Genomic DNA, 17,797 nt, shown 5'->3' on the forward strand with positions numbered 1-17,797 from the left:
ATGTTTTTTTTATATTAAGTGAACAAATATTTGGATGAATCTAATGTTAACCCTCCCCACCCCCACCAAATAAACAGAATAATAAAATACACCACTTTATTGTGCCAAGTGTTGAATACCTTGACTCTTTCCTTCAGGATAAAACATTTGAAAACATTGCTAGGTTACTGCTTTGACTTCATTTTAATGAAATGTGAAGTCATTTTGCCAGCAATATTCATACTTCTGCAGTGTTTTAAAATCATGGGTATATGACTATACTGACTTCACTTTGATAGATATTACAGTCATTTGGTTTCACATTGTAATATTCTTCTATTATAACAGATTTGCATAACTCATTGTGCTTCACCATTTCTTCAATTTCTTGCTTGTGTTGCTGAAAAAAGAGAATACAATAATTTTTTTACAGGAGGAGGCATTAAATTTCATGAGAAATCACAATTGTTACCACGTCATCTGTCATCCGTCATCCATAAGCACTCATAGCTACTACCTTCAGAATATTTAAATAAAACTCAAAGAACTGTTTTCTTTTGAAAAGAAGGTGATTAGCATACAAATACAAAAGAACCATTTCAGAATAGGACACAGTTTCAGAGTATGACATAGTGAAGAATTTACTAATAATTATAAAAATTCAGGGAGTCTATTGTGAGCAGAACATTCTTTATTAGGTCGGTGTCACAATTATGTGTGAAACATGCTTTCAGGATAATGACAATAACATATTTACCATCACTTTGCCCTAACTCAAACGTTCCCTTCCGGTTCTGATAGTGATCTTCAAGCCAAACAGTGAAGAAAGCTCTTTGTATTTGGAATTTTTCTTTCTCCTGGCTAAATTTTCATGTCCTTATAGGTCAGTGAAGGTCAGAACTTGTGGTTTTATCTCAAACAGCCCATTTGTGATCATCAAAAAAAATAAATCTCAGGCTGTTGGTAGCCTCTGTAGAGATGTCTTTATCCCACACCTGTGACAATTACCCTGTGTTAGTGAAGCTGACAAGAGTCAAGCCACAGGTCAAGGGTCAGGGCACGTCAAGAGGAAGTTATTCTTCAGTCCACTAAATCTCTTATCATTTTCATCTAACGTGATATCCACCTGTCAGTCAAAGAATGTAGACTATTGTCTTGTACTAAGTGCTGTACTTTCTACCTCCAAGAGAACACATTTTATGACTTTTCCCATAATTACCGTTTTCTATCTTTAAAAATTCAACTTCAAAATAGACCCACTAAACTTATAGTGATTTCAAAGAACAATGGTTTTTATGATAAAGTAAAAACAAGAATGATGTTAGCAATAAATCTCAGTCTTTTTGTTTGTTTGTTTTACTGATTGATTTAGTTTGTCAGATGTTGTGAACTAAGTCAAAAGAGAGTTTACCAAATGAATAATGAAATGAGTAGTATTGGAGAAATAATGAATGTCAGACTAGCTCAGTGATGTCAATGTGTGCCTAAGTGAGTGCCTATATGTGGGCAGACTCATCCCAGAAATTATGGACTAGCACAATATCCTGCTAACAAGTATGTTTCTAGAATACAATAAAGCATTTTCTGAGAAATATTTTCATAATGGACTTCAGTTGAATTGATAAGTATACACAGTTAGATCTGCTTAGGCTGCACTTGGATATAATGAATTCCGCTTAGAAAGTGGAATAGAGAAAGGCTCAGTTATCCTAGTATACTACAATATGCAAATTGCAATTCCTTCTGTCATGAGGTTCAATGTGCAAGGTAAATCTTGCCTCAAAGAGTCCTCCTTGAAAACTAGATATCTCAGAGCATTAAAAGTGCAGAATGTCTAGTTTATGAGCTACAAGGTTAAAAGTGACTTGGTTGGGTCATTTAGATCTCCCCTCTCCAACAAGATTAAATCACAAGGAAACTTCATATGATCCTTGGTGTCCAGAGAAATGTTTTTCACAAACCCATTGCAAAGTACAATTCTAACATTTTCATATGCCCTTTCCCAAATGACAACTCCCATAAGTATAACATAGTGTGGTGGAAAAAAGTTTAGAATGAAACTCAGGGAACTTGTAATTTAGCCTCAAATCTGCTATTAGCCCATTGAATAGCATGGGCCTCAGTTTCTCCATCTGTCAAGTAGGAATGAGAACTCATTATTTTCAATCCTATGGATCTTTAAAGACTTAAGTATGATTGTCCATCCCACATAATAGGTAGAAATCTTTCCTCTGTGCTGCCTTAAAAAAAGCTATCTTAGTTCTTAATAAAAATATGTTTCACCCACTTGGCCCTTACTTACTTTTTCCCCAAGTCATTAGCAGAGAGCCTAATGAATTAATGAATGAATGATTCTTAGGATGACTATACATCTGTTTTATGCATTTGTTTAATCCCACTTATTGATAGTCTCCATTCACTTTCAAAAGTGGCCAAGTTTGGATGATAAATTATGTGTTGTCCTTCAGTTCCTTAATGGAAGTAGAAGCTACTTACATTACCAACATACTTGTTAACAATTAATGCCCACTCAGATGTCTCTTTTCTTTTGCAAAATAACTCCAATTCTTCTACCTTTTTTATCTGTTTTTTTTTTTTAATTTTAGAGATTATTTTAGTGAGCAATTGAAGCTAGATTAGTGCTTCCACATTTACTGTCATCCAATATTTAAGTTACTCTGCTTCAAAGGCAACCCTGGAGTACTTTACAAATTTAAGATGATATGATTTTAATAAATACAGTTCTATCCTTTGATGGATCTTTCCAGGTTGTGCCTAAAAGTCTCACATTTTGATAAGTCTTCTCCTAGGTAACCAACCCTCTGTTTTATATGTTATGTTTATGTACAAGAGCTATACATTATTACAGTTTTGGGAAAAAGTAATCTTCTATTAGCAAGCAAAAATAAACTAGCCAGGCCTTGGGAAATGCTAATTCTGCAGTCCAGACACACCTGAGAGCATGAGGATGAGATAATATGTTTTGTCTTTATGATAATAACTGTCATAATTAACTGACATCTTTAAATATGGAGCACATAATTCAAAAGCTGGTGTACTTGGTCCCTGTGCCCGAGTAGGGGTTTGTGATAGAAACATGACCATTTGTGACACCAGAATGAAAAATGGTTTTCCTAAAAAACCGCTCCCAAATTCAAGTATGTCTTTAATCAATCTTAACATGTTTTTCAAACAATACACTACTCATTCAAATATTCTGTATGCTGATACATCAAAAGCTCTGATAAAAAGCCTTGATGTGAAAGCAAACAAACAAAAAACAGAAAAATATGTGGTTTTGCAAATTAAAACTTTAGCTTATAAAGAAAATAACATTTTCAACATCAATTTTGTTGAACTGAAAAATGGACGTTTATGGTAAGCTCCAAAAGAACCTACAATACTGTCACTATTTCTGTGTATCCAAGATATAACATGGCTTTTGGCTTTTGAGGTAATATTCAAGGAAATCTTTTCAGATATTATTTAGGATAATCAGTTTTATTCTGACATTAGAGCACTTTAGATCCAATGCTTCATCTTCATGTCATACAGAAGTAAAAATAGAGGAAATTATTGGAGGAACCTTCAGTTGAGTCATGACCTGCCATCTAGTTGACTCACCTATCCCTGGCAAAGTTTAAAGGGGAAACTCAGAGGATTTGTATACATGTCCAGTGATTTCTAAATGTTTAAAATAATTACATTTTCAACTTTTATTTCTGCTAAAAAAAATAATACTTGTTGAGAGTGAGCAAATAAATACAAGTGAAAATAATATTAATGACCCTTCCCAAATTTCTCAAAATTTCAGCAGTTCCTTTAGCATCTCCCTGTGGTCACCTGTAATCTATCCTGGGTTCAGGTGTTTCCAAAAAGTTAGAGAAGGTAATGATAATAAAGAAACAAAAAGAAGAAATGGTGCCTGTTTCAATGCCCAAGTTATGTACATTTGGGGAAAGAATGCTAGAAATCTTTTCAAAATATACGCTCCTGAATGAGTTTTGTGAAAGGCAACTATACTCCTTAAAATGACCAATAAGGAATGTTGTACTTCTCCTTATTAAACACATAATAAGCTGTCTCCCCTCAATGCAAAGAATACTAAAATCTACCCCAAAGAGCTCCAATTCAATACATGGTGATCCACCTCAATATCAATTCTGCTGACCATGAAAGTCACAAAAGTAGAAACATGAGGGCTTTAGTTCGAGTGTTCTTTAAAGAATTAGTTTAAAAAGTATTCAAGTAGAGGAAAATAAATGTCTGAAATGAAGGAGGCCTGTGTCATGCTAGCACAATCTTGTTCCTCTAGCTTTGTTGTTTGAGATGCTCTGAATCCTTTTACTATCAAGATTGTTAGTTGTGAAAAATCTTTCACTTTATATGGCTTCAGAATCTACATTATTTTTTAAATGATATTTAAAACATTTTGTGATAATTATAGATTTATATGCAATAGTAAGAAATAATGTATAAAGATCCCATGTACCCTTTTCCCAGTTTCCCCCAGTGGAAAAATCTTGCAGAACTGCAGTACGATGTCACAACCACAACATTGACATTGGTACCTTAAGATACAGGATATTTCCAGCACCACAAGGATCCCTCTTGTTGCCCTATTATGGACACACCCATTTCATCCCACTCCTATCCCCTCCTTAAACACAGTGAACCATCAATCTGTTAACTATTTCTGTAATTTTGTCATTTCTATAGTATTATATAAATGGAATCATAGGGTATGTAATTCTTTGGGATTGGCTTTTTTCATTCAGTGTAATTCTCTAGCGATCCATCCAAGTTGTAGCATGTTTCAATAGCTTGTTCCTTTATATTCCTGAATAGTAGTGTACAGTATAGATGAACCAGTTTGTTTAATCAGTCACCTATTGAAGGACATCTGGGCTCCTTCCAGTTTTTGGTACTATAAGTACAGCTGCTATGAACATTTGTGTTCAGTTTTTTGTGTGAATATAAGTCTTTATTTGGGACAAACACCTATTCCAGTTTGCTAATGCTGCCATTATGCAAAATACCAGAAATGGATTGGCTTTTTTAAAGGAGATTTATTTGGTTACAAATTTACAGTCTGAAGGCCATGAAAATGTCCAAATTAATGCATCAGCACAAGTATACCTTCACCGAAGGAAGGGCAATGTCATCTGGAAAACCTCTGTTAGCTGGGAAGGCACATGGCTGGTGTCTGCTGATCCCAGGTTGTGTTCCAGCTCCTCTCTCAGCTCCTGTGAATTCTTCAAAAGTGTTGCTCTTGGGGGATTTTGTCCTCTCTTAGCTTTTCTGGAGCAAACTCTGGGCTAACATCTCCAAAGTGTCAGCAAAATTCTGCTTTCAGCAGCAGTCTCCAAAATGTCCCTCTCAGCTGCTCTGAGGTCCTTCTGTTTGTGAGCACTTTTATAGGACTCCAGTGATTAAATCAGAATGGGTGGGGTCCATATTTCCATGGAAATTATTTAAACAAATGTTTCACCCACAGTTGGTTGAGTTACATCTCCATGGAAACACTCAATCAGTAGGTTCCAGCCTAATCAACACTAATATGTCTGCCCCCACAAGGTTGCATTAAAGAACATGGCATTTTGGAGGACATAATACATCCAAACCAGCACAATACCTGAGGGTGCAATTGCTGGGTCATATGGTAGTTGCATGCATAGTTCTTTAAGAAACTGCTAAACTTTTTTCCAGAACCATTGTACATTTGCACCTTCCATGTGTGAGTGATCTAACAGCATTTGCTGTTGCCGTTATTTTTTGTTTTAGCCATTCTGATAGGCATGCAGTGATATCTCATTGTAGTTGCAATTTGCATCACCCTAATAGCTAATGATGTTAGACATCTTTTAATATCTTGCATGAGACATACTTACATTTAAAATTATTTGTTGTTTAACTGGGTGGACTATATTTTATCTGACAATGTTACATATTAAAAAATTTCAAAAAAATATGTAATTCACTATACAAGAGCTATCTTGATATATACACATTATTAGAAATGGCTTAAGAAGGTATCCAAATAAAATGCATCATTTATGGAAATTGCTCTTAGATTAATCATGAACATTAACATAAAGCAAAGACTTATGTTCCAAAAAATAGTAAAGCAGTATGAACATAATTGACTAGGGAGTAAAAAAAAATAAATAAATATATTTTACTCTCCCTTTCTGTGTATGAGAGATGGGGTATAGGGAGAGGGAGAGAGAGAGAAAAAGATTGAATTGATTGATGGGGTGGGAAAAAGTGGTGAAGATTCAAGGAAATGTGCTTTCATATGGGAAAACAGATTGTTTTAGTGCATTTGGTAAGAAACAAATGCCTTTAAAGCCCCAAACAACAAAGCTGGAGGGGAAGGAGGAGCAGGGGAGGGGCAATGTTCAGTGCAGGGCAGTGCAGGATAGAGCATGGGAGGGTGATTATAATGTAGAGGCCAAATAATATTTTTCTATCTATAACCTACTCATATGGAAACTCTTTTAAACATTAAGTATTTTAACATACAGTAATTTATAATTCTCATTAATACTTATCTGTGGAGTAGTAGGCTATAGTACTAGGTATTAAGAAAATTCAATATTTTATCTTGAAAATAAGAAAAAATGAACCAAGGATTTCTTAAAATTTTTTATTTTTATTGGATTCAAACATCTTCTAATATTTGACCTAAAATATTTTATTTTTCTTAAGGAATCTCCTTCTAACACAGGGCCTGGGGTATGTCACTAGATTAAGGTAAAAACCTCCTATCTGGTGACCTAACATCAGTTTTACCTATACTTGGTTCCAAAATATATGCTACTGATAAAGTTGCCCTAAGCAGTCAGTCCTCTTCCAGTTTCTGGTCAAAGCAAGACCAAATTCCCACCCTCGCTTTCCTAGAGCTCTTCAGAGTCATTCCAACCTACCTTTCAGCCCCTGCCTGGGCTGTTTCCCCACCGTTAACCCATGATGCAATCCAGTTAAAATTATTCACTGTCTTCTGAAGCCCCTAACTTTCCCATCTCTCTGTTCTTGCTGCTGACATGCCCACCACTTGCACCTTCCTCCCCAGATCCTACTTTTCCTTACAGAAGCTCTCACTTTTCTTGGATGGCATAGCTCAAATTCCGCTCTGCCACTTGGATTCTTTCCAGATCAATAGCCCCAACTGTTCGCTCTCCCACTCTGATCTCTCAACTCATTTCTTGATGTTGTTTAACATACTGATTCATTGCTGCCTGATTACGTGTTTGGTCCCCCAGAAGACCATAAAATCTTCGAAAATATGGTCTATGATTTACTCATCCATCTTTGGGTCCCCTGCTATGATTTCAATAGCACCTTAGGCTCTGTAGTTGTTCACTGAAGATTTGTTTAATAGTATTAGTGAAAAGCCCAAAGTTTTGGGGTTTCCAATTAATGACTTAGACTGTAGGTGCTAACCCTATTGTCATATTCAAAAATTGTTAGGTTTGTCATTCACCAAAATGGAGTAAATGGCCTTACTGGAACATGACTCCAGTGATTAGGGTCAACAGCTTTATTAATGAATAATCAAAATGGTCAATTCAAAAAAAGAGACTGGTTTTGTGATTTTAAGTATCTCGACTCCACGGAAATGTCAGTTTGTTGTGTAAACCCACAATTTCCCTAATTAAAAAAAAAAAGGACCTAACATCATTTTAACCACTGTGATGGTTAGGTTCATGTGTCAACTTGGCCAGGTAATGGTACCCAGGTGTCTGGTCAAGGAAACACTGGCCTAACCGTTACTGCAAGGACATTTGTCACTGGTTAATAAACCAGAAGGCTGGTTTATTAAATCATCAGTCAATTGGTGGCAGCTGTGAGTGATTACATCAATGAAGGGCATGTCTTCCACAATGAGAGAATGCAATCAGCTGGGTTTAATCCAATCAGTTGAAGACTTTTAAGTGAGACAGATAGAGGATCTTCACTTCTTCAGCTGACCAGCGAAGCATTTCCTGAGGAGTTCATCGAAGTTGCCAGTTCGCTGCCTGAGGAGTTCATCAAACACATTCATTGGAGTTGCCAGTCTGCTGCCTGCCCTATGGAATTTGGACTCTTGCATACCCACAGTTGCATGAGACACTTTTATAAATCTTATTTTTATAGATATCTCTTGTTGATTCTGTTTCCCTAGAGAACCCTAACTAATACAACCACATTCAAATATATAATTCCCTGCTGCTAATTGCATTCACAGTGTTGTGCTACCATCACCACCATCCATTATCAAAACTTTTCCATTGTCCCAAATAGAAACTATACATTTTAAGCCCCAAATCCACTCCCTATTCCTGACAATTTTTGGTGCTCATGATTTTCCACTATCCCAAGTAGATTACCCTGAAATTTGATGGCACTAAGAGGTGCTTTCTGTGGCAAGTACTTCAGTTTTTATTAGATTTCCAATAGTCATTTATATTTGGCATGGTCCAAAATGCCTTAAAATGCTATAACTTATCTTGTTTTCAAAGTCATATAGATGTCTTGAAACTATTCCTGATATAATGAACTCTTTAAATCTTAGATTATATCTGTGATTCCTCAAATAGATCCTGGTCTTTACATTTTTTTTTTTTAAGGTAAAGATGTTCAATCACCAGTGATAAAGAGAAAACCTCATTATTAATCTTGTTGAGAAAGACAATCTCTGTAATTTAGAGGAATCATCCTGTTTCTCTGAGAAACCATCTCAGGAGCTCAAAATGCCTCCCCACCCTGGTCCCCTTACAAATCCTATCAGGGTTCAGTTTAACTCCCACATTCTTCAAAAAGCCCTTTCTTACCTTTTCCATCCTTGCCCTTGGTGATGACCCCCCACTAATTTGAATACCTGTTATATTCATCTCTTAGCATATGGCACCTCATAAATTTAATTGTTTTTTATGTTGACATGTCTTTCATATCATAACATGAGCTTTAAGTCAAGGACCCATAGTGCTGTGTCCCAAACATTATGGGACGCTGACAGTAAAAGTGTATGGTTTTAATAGAGATGATTATGCCTCAGAGTTTACAGGAGTTCTTGTTTGATTCCTTTCACTGTATCAGGCAAGGGGGGGAAGTAAAAAAATCTTAAATTTCTGCTAAATAAAGAAATGATTTTTTGAACCATGTAGACATTTATTATTCCAAATATAAGTAAATGATAACCAGAATAAGATGTGAGTAACTTAGCCTGTTGTTCACCTAAGTACACTCCTTTGAAAACTACTCTTGAAAAGGTTTCCCTAATATAAATATATTTTGGAAACAGCATGCTATACCAAACCCTTGACCATTTATAAAGCAAACTTTCCTAGTTAAAGTCCTGAGAAATACAAATGTAAAGACACATTTTGAACCTGGCATTTAACCCATCATTTCCTAAGTTTATTTGACCATGTAACTTTACTGCCATGATTTAAAATTACCGTTCTTTGGAACATATTTTGGGAAACAAATTTAAATGCACCTTTTGGACTGCATCTAACCCACTGCTTTTCACCAGATGTAGGTGGTTGATGGGGTGAAGATATAAAGGCATTTTGCACACAGGACCATGTAATCAGTCTCCTTGGTACCTTTCTATACTTTCTAGTAGTACTTGAACTACAGAGTGAACTCCATATACTTGTTAAATAGCTAAAGGTTTAGCACTCTGCTATTCTCATGAAAGAATATACTACATATTTTAAATAATGATGTAGTAAACAAGATATCTACAGCTGAGGACTAATTGTAAGTAGAAGAGGAGAAATTTAGGCTGACATTAGTTTGAAAGAGTTTTAAGCCAGTTTTGTTGCAATAAAATACAGTCAAGTCCCTGAATATATTCAACTATTATCTAACATTTAAGTCAAATCCCTGAATATATTCAGCTATTGTCTAACATTTAAGGAAAAATAAAAGCATCCTTATGATTTTCAATTATTCATAAGTAGATATTTTTTGGCCTGGTCATATAGGATCACTGTCTCCTGACTGATTTTTTAAAATGTTACTCTGACTGTTATTTAATCTACACAATGTAAAGCACAGGATTTAAGATTGGTAGTTGTGAGAGGAGTTCCTTCTTATGAACCAGGAAACAGTGTAGTCGTGGTTGTTCTTGGCAGTCATTTTGCAACCATGAGGGAAACTACCAAAAGAATGAAGCCAACATGAGAACTGAGAAGGGAAAATACAAAAAATATGCGGAGAAAGGGAACTGTTGCTTTGATGGAACCATGACTGAAGCTTTCCCTACATGTGGTTTTTATGTTTCAAACATGTTCTTTAATGTTAAGGCCAATTGAAGTTATATTTCATGACAGTTACAAGTAAAAACATAAAATTGACACAGAATTTGGTCCTAAAAGAGGGGGGTTATAATTAACAGACACAAAAAATATAGAACAGATGGATTGCAGTGATGACACTTATAGTACAGGCTGCGAAGCTGACCATCAACAGTTGCTTCAAATGTTGCCCGTGAGACCATGTGCTCACTGAGCCTTTACTTCTAGGGTACTTGCTAGGGAAAATTCAGGATTTCAGATTATGTTGATATATGAGTCAATATCCAAGCACACTCAGCTAGAATTTTGAGACTGTAATGAAAGCGCATTTTACAGAGGTATAGACAGAGTTAATGGAACCAGCTTGGGATCCCAGACACCTATGGGTTGGCAACAGTGGAAATCCATTAGCATACTTGGGCCTGGATGGGAAGAAATGGTGTTACTGGGTTCAGAGAAAGCAGAAGCTATAGAGGAGCTCAACCAAGGCACAAACTTTGGAATACCCTGCTATCACCCTCTTTGCCCTCTCCAATCTCCTACAGATTACTCCCCCAGGCAAAACCACAACTGGTCATTTATTACCAAAATGGGCTTACCAAAAGAAAAGATAAAGTTGAGATGTGGTTAGCCTGTGCAGAGGCATTTTAGTTGACTTTGACCTGACATTCCTTTGTGATGGGATTGTTGTTACTGTTGTTTTCCCCTCAAATAAGATTCCAGGTCTAATTGTTGAGATAAATTCTTAAGTAGGAGTTCCCTCATAGAAGTGTCTCACCTTGATATCAAAGTCAGTTGTGTGGGGGTTTGGGGGTGGGGACAGAGATTTTAAACAACAGTACTTTGAGGGCTCATCAGAGCACAAGTTAAAGAAATGTTGCAATGCTGTTAGAAGCTCTGGGGTCATAGGCAGAGTGTATTTGTCTGTAGAGACCCTGGTAGCAAGCTTAGTGTATGGAACATCATTGTACCTTCTCCAGGCTTAGAGACAGAACCTCAGGACACAAGCAATGGCAGGGATCCAGAATGAGGGGTCAACCCAAGCTGAGCATACGAGAAAAACTACCCATGTAGACCTCTTAAGCTAAATTTTCACCAAAAAATAAGAGCCAAGAACTAGGAAAGAAAAAAGAGTAATTGGTGGCAATAAATGAAAAGAAAGTAAAATGTTAAGTAAAACAGGATATTGGAGAAAATTAAATTTTTTTAATAGGGACTAGAGTAAAGATTACCATAGCTACATATTTGTGCTTTGCAAACTGTAAAATACTACATAAATGTGAGGTAACTTTCTTAGGAGAGAGGCACTATATGTCATTTTTTCTTCTAATGATTATTTTCATTATAGGTCTGATTGTACATGTTTCATTGGTATTGTTATTGGTTAAATGAGACCAAATTTTAAAATGGGGCCACATGAGCTCAGAGAATTAAATCCAAACTTTTCTAACATAATGGGAGTCTAGAAAATTTAAATGTTCCCTGAACATTTAGGCCTATTATTAAAAATAGATCTGTGGAAGCCCAAATAAAATTTTAAATTCCTGAGTTTGTATTTTGCAAGTGATTACTTAAAGGGTTTACCTCATTTCCACCACTTACTAGGTGTATGACACTTGGAAAAACAATAACCTTCTCTGACCTCATTTTATCCTCTCAGTAAAATAGGGATAATATTGGTATATACTTATTAGTGCTGTTATAAGATTAAATGAGTTAATACATATAAGGCTCTTGAATGGTGCCTGGCAGAGCTCTCAAGAACTGGTAGAGGTGATCACCATTTTCATCACTGGATTCCATGGGAAGTCCCAGTGTAAAAATTATCTCTTCTAATATGGAGAAGCTGTATTGTTCCTACTACTAGGAATAATTTATTCATTTATGAAATATATTTCTTTGTTAACATTTATACTTAATATGTGAGTACAATATTCTGAAATTCTATTACAAAACTTGAAATGAAACCACAATAAGAAATCTGGTTCAGGAGAATTTGTGAATCTGACTCTGACCCCAACTTCTCTTCTGTTCCAAACCACTCCCCTTTCAAATTCATGTGAAAAATAATGTCATGTGTGAAATCAGATTCTTCTTCCAAATACGGCTCTTTAAACTTCATTGGGGTGGAGAAATCACTCAAGTAATTTGGTTTATTCTGCAGTTACCTTCTAGATTCAGCCACTTCTAAGATCCATTTAACACACTGTCAATAAGAACATGAAAACATAATGCCTGTTTGTTTTAGCAAATGAGGTTCATCTGTTCATGGACAGAACTTCAACTCAATGTACCAGATATATTCTTCTTAATAAAACCTAAATGCGCTTTCAACACTCTCCCCGCCTTACAGAAGCCACAACTTCACCACCTATAGCACTGCTTCTCTATCCCCCAATGTGTCAAACTTTATTATAATTGTCTTTTTGCTTCTGCACCTCCTCCACTAAGCTACAGGTTCCATGAAAGTTTTATTCATTCCTTATAACAATTGCTAAATGTTTTTAATATATAGCATATAGTAAGTTCTCAAAATAAAAAAAAAGATTGAATAAATGATTGGTTTGCATGAACTTAACATGAAAGAAATAGAAACTGTACTCTAGAATATAATTCATATTCTGATTTTAAAACCACTAGTGGTTTTGGATTATGTTCAAAGACCCATGGAAGAAGGACTTTTAAAATATTTTTCAAAATGCAACAAATAACTTTCTTATGAAATATTTTTATATGCATTTGATCCAGGGTTCATGTAAAACACATAAAATGCTAAAGCTCACTAGAGGCTCAATTCTCTGTAGCTGCCACCTGACTAGCCCACATCTCTTAAAATCAAATCCATCCATTTGAAAGTTTCATTTTTTTCTGTAGCTGAGATTACAATCTATCATTTAGAGGGAATCTGACACCTAGATAAAAGCAAGTACATAAAAAGGAATCGAAACTGATGCAGAAGGAAAGAAAGTACAAATAGGCTGCATTTCTGTTAGTTAAAATGACATGGTTGGGAGCTGAGGAAATAGCAGCAAAAGAAACTTTCTAGGTCATTTTTATCAAGTGGCTTGTAGTTGAAGGAACATGGAAACATTTCAAAAATAACCATGTCCTCTAAGTTCTTTGTTCTAAAATCTTTCCTCCCTTTTCTCTGTAATACAGTGTGTTTGTTAAGATACCCTGCATTTAGTCTAACATTATTCTCATATTTACTTTAAAAATAATGATATCGATGCAATCTACTTACTAATGTCTTGTGCAAATTTAACTACAAACCAGTTAGTCTTTGTGATACCCTCAAGTAATAATTATTGTACAATTTTAGTAGACAGCATACCTAGTGCTTTACACATGGGAAATATACTAAGGAAAAAGCATATTTATAGAATAATTGATAAATTGATTTTGAGGTTGTCCCCCTACTGGATGCCTAATGTCTCATATTGTTTCATGTGTGTAATGAAATAAGGCACAAGGCATAGACTGAGTTCTGCTCCCAGTTCCCTTATTAACATCATCAGCAAGTCACCTTCTCTGGATCACAGTTTTCTCGTCTGTAAAATAAAAGGACTGGGACTAATTGCTCATTAATGCCCCTTCCTTCATCTTTCCATATTTCTACCTTTTGAAGTCTTATGCTAAAAACAAGAAAATGATGAGGCTATACCTATGACCAACTGCTTAAAGGATATGTTAAAAATTTTTTTTCTATATAAGTTGCAGTTATTTCTACAAGTACTACAGTATATAAGGTTGAATAAAATAGCCTCTATTTATTAATAATATTCTCAAATATATTAAATTAAAAATCATCGGTATTAATCTTATACCATTTGTGGAGAAAAAATTAGTGCCTTCCCCCCAACTTCTCTCTTGAAGGGATGCATTACTTAACTCTAAGCAACACACATTCTTGTATAACTTGCCAGATGACAAGGGCAGTCCTTCCCCTGCAATAGTGGCAGAGTAACTGATGTGCATTTTTAGTAGTAGAAAAGTGTACTTAGCGGTAATTCTAGGTATCAGATGGTTTTATTTTGTCCTTTGAGTACCTCAGTGAAAAAAAAAGGAAGAATGGATCAAAAGTCAGATGTGCTTCCAAGTAAATCATTAAGGTTTGCAATGTGGCTAAAATTATACTCAACCCTAGCAAACATTTATTTACTAATTTTAAGCATTTTTCTTTTATTGCCTGCAAGTATCTAACATCATATCCACTGACATGTCTTATATATTCAGAGGACATCTTAAAAGAAGCTTTTCTAACCATTTGTAAGCTGATCATTTGAAAATGGGACTGGTTGTGATTTCCATGCAATTTCTTATCGCAACCAAGAACCATAATCACAGAAAATAAAGAAGTATATGCTGTAAAGACACAAATGCCTTTAGTAGCCTAGAAAGAAATAAAGTTGTCAAATCATACAATAGGGCAGAAAGTACATTGCTATACTTCTTGTTAAAGACAGTACTACTGATTTTCAGTTTCCTTGACTTAAATTTTTATAATTTAAAGTCTCTTGTCACAGATTTAACTCCCCCTTCTCTTCTACTTATCAAGGCTAATGAACACACAAGTAATATTCACAGTATCAGTTAAGTTTGAAAATAACCTCATAAGTAATATGGCTCATAATAATAACATAATCTGTCATTAAGGAGCACATGCAATTTTCCAGTCACTGTACTAACACATTTTACATTAGCATGGTAGCCTGCCCAAATGACCAATAACTTTTTTAAATTAAATTCAGTTTTATTGAGATATATTCATATACCATACATACAAAGTGTACAATCAACTGTTCACAGTACCATCATATAGTTGTGCATTCTTCACCCCAATCTATTTTTGAACATTTTCCTTACACCAGAAAGAATAAGAATAAAAAATGAAAGTAAAAAAGAACACCCAAATCATCCCCCCCATCCCACTCTATTTTTCATTTTTCTACTCATCCATCCATACAGTGGATAAAGGGAGTGTGATCCACAAGGTTTTCACAATCATACTGTCACCCCTTGTAAGCTACATTGTTATACAATCATCTTCAAGAGTCAAGGCTACTGAGTTGGAGTTTGATAGTTTCAGGTATTTACTTCTAGATATTTCAATACATTAAAAACTAAAAAGGGTTATTTATATAGTGTGTAAGAATGTCAACCAGAGTGACCTCTCGACTCCATTTGAAATCTCTCAGCCAGTGAAACTTTATGTCATTTCATTTCACATCCCCCTTTTCCGAATGACCAATCACTTTTAAAGGTATTTTTAGAAAATAATTTACAGCATAAAACTTTGACCATCAAAACACAAATAATTCAAGTCCTAATGGTGTTTAAAGCAAAGAAAGATTAGAAAAACATATTTATTTATTTTACAAATATTAACAGAACACTTACTATATACAAAGCTTAAATCAGATACCAAAGCTGATCTCAAGGAAATTTTTGTCCATTAGGAATATAAGAATGTAAACATAAACAATGTTATCACAATGTAAAAAAAATGGGTCAGGAAAAAGATGAAAATAAATTTCTTTGGTAGTTTAGAGAAGCATAATTAAGTCAGGTTGGGAGAAATGGACACATTTTTCAAAGCATGGAACGTTTGTGTTGGACCCTGAAGAATAGATTCAGCTTAAACCTGGTGGTTTATGTGCAAGGTCGTTCCAAGTATAAAGAATATATGACATGAATTAGCCTCATGACATTTGTGGGATTCAGTGAAAGATATACTGGGGCTTTAAATCCAAGCCTAAGCACTAATCAATATGACTTAAAACTTGATCACATACCTGAATCCTTGCTTGATTTTCTGTTAAATGTAAATAATCTCCACCTCTCAGGTTTGTGGGGCTAGGAATAATAGATCTAATGCAACCAACATGATTGTACACATAAATGCAGAAATAACATCTGGGAAATGGCAGCATCTGTTTAAATTTTTTTTTAAGTTCGTAGGAAAATGAGATTAGGAAGAAGCTTTGTGACATGATCAAGATTATCTACCAAAAATCTGCATGTGATTTTTTTTTAAATTGCATTTAAATATTACATTTAAAGCCACAGGTAAGACAAAGATACCCATTATCAACAATACCATCTAATACTGTACTGGAGGGTCAGACTAAAAAAAAGGAAAAAAAAAAGAAAAAAATGAATGAAACTTTAAATAAAAGAAAAAAAAAAGGGAAGGGAAAAAATTGGAGATAAAGATTGGAATGGAAAAGAATTTTATTTATTAATAAAATTTAATAAATTTGTGGCTAATTTGTTTTCATATAAATAAAAGAGAATCAAAAGATAAACTATCAGAACAACTAGAACCGAGGTTGCTACACCTAAGTTCAAAAGCATTTTTCTACAAGAAAAATTATCAATAGAAATCTCATTGAAAATAAAATTCTATCTGTAATAGCAAAAATTAAGTATTGCAAAATTAACCTTAGAGAAATGGGGAAGAAGTTTACATAGAAAAATGTAAAGGGCATACAAATACCTATCTAATCAAGAGGTATAATATGTTCATGGATAAAACTGAAATTTAGCTTAATAAAAATGTGGACTATCAAATCAATCTGTGATGCCAAAGTAAATTTTTGCGAAATTGAAGGGAAGATTTAGAACAGATGCTAAAGTGTATATATTATACTCTTTTGCTCCCTTTTTCTGCCTGCTTTCTTTTTTTTTCCCTATATCAGATTTCCCAATTCTTGGGAACCATGTTAGGCTTTGCTGTAAGAAATATAGGACCTCAGATTCCCTCTACATGCTCACAGTGATTCTTTATTGCAATATGAGAACTTTGTTACTAGTACAGTTGTACTTTAACCTTTAGACTTTCTGCATTTCCTAATTTTATGTATTCTCTCATATATCCATATCCTGTTATTGTGCACATAGACCTTAAAGATTGTACTTTCTCTTTGGCTACATTTTAGGCTGTTGCCTGGGCTTTTAAGGCACTCCATTTTGGCAAGATTGCTTCAAAACAATAAAATCCCTGGCCATTCTTCTATACTAGTGACTTCACTGTTCACTTTTGTTTTTGTCTGGCTGACCACCCTGGCTAGATGCCCAGTTGCTATAAGCTTAAGCAGTTTAGCCTCAATACATTATGATGCCAATTATAACTAATTCACTTAGTAAATTCTGACAACTTCAATTAGCAGATTGCTCTATTCTACTCTATGAATCTTTACAGCTTGCTTTCATTAAATGGTAGTCTTCTCTTCTTGACACCCTTTTTGGTTTGAAGCAAGAAGAAATAACTTCTGGGTAAGTTAGGCAGACGGTCCTAGGGAATAAAATCCTCTTTCTCAATGTCATATTTTTTCTAGCTCTTTTAAAATTTCTTCGTGGCTTCCAGGCTCACAACCAAGGTTTCTGCAGCCAAATGTTGCAAAATGTGTCTGTCCTGGATTGAAGTTGTGCCTCCCTGCACTTTAAAGGCAACCAAACTACTGAGAGGTAACTTCAATACTTTTCAAATTCTCCAGTTCCTCTTAGTACCTCAATCCATTTAAACA

Source organism: Choloepus didactylus, chromosome 4, assembly GCF_015220235.1.
Source record: "Choloepus didactylus isolate mChoDid1 chromosome 4, mChoDid1.pri, whole genome shotgun sequence".
In the NCBI taxonomy this organism is placed as follows: Eukaryota; Metazoa; Chordata; class Mammalia; order Pilosa; family Megalonychidae; genus Choloepus; species Choloepus didactylus.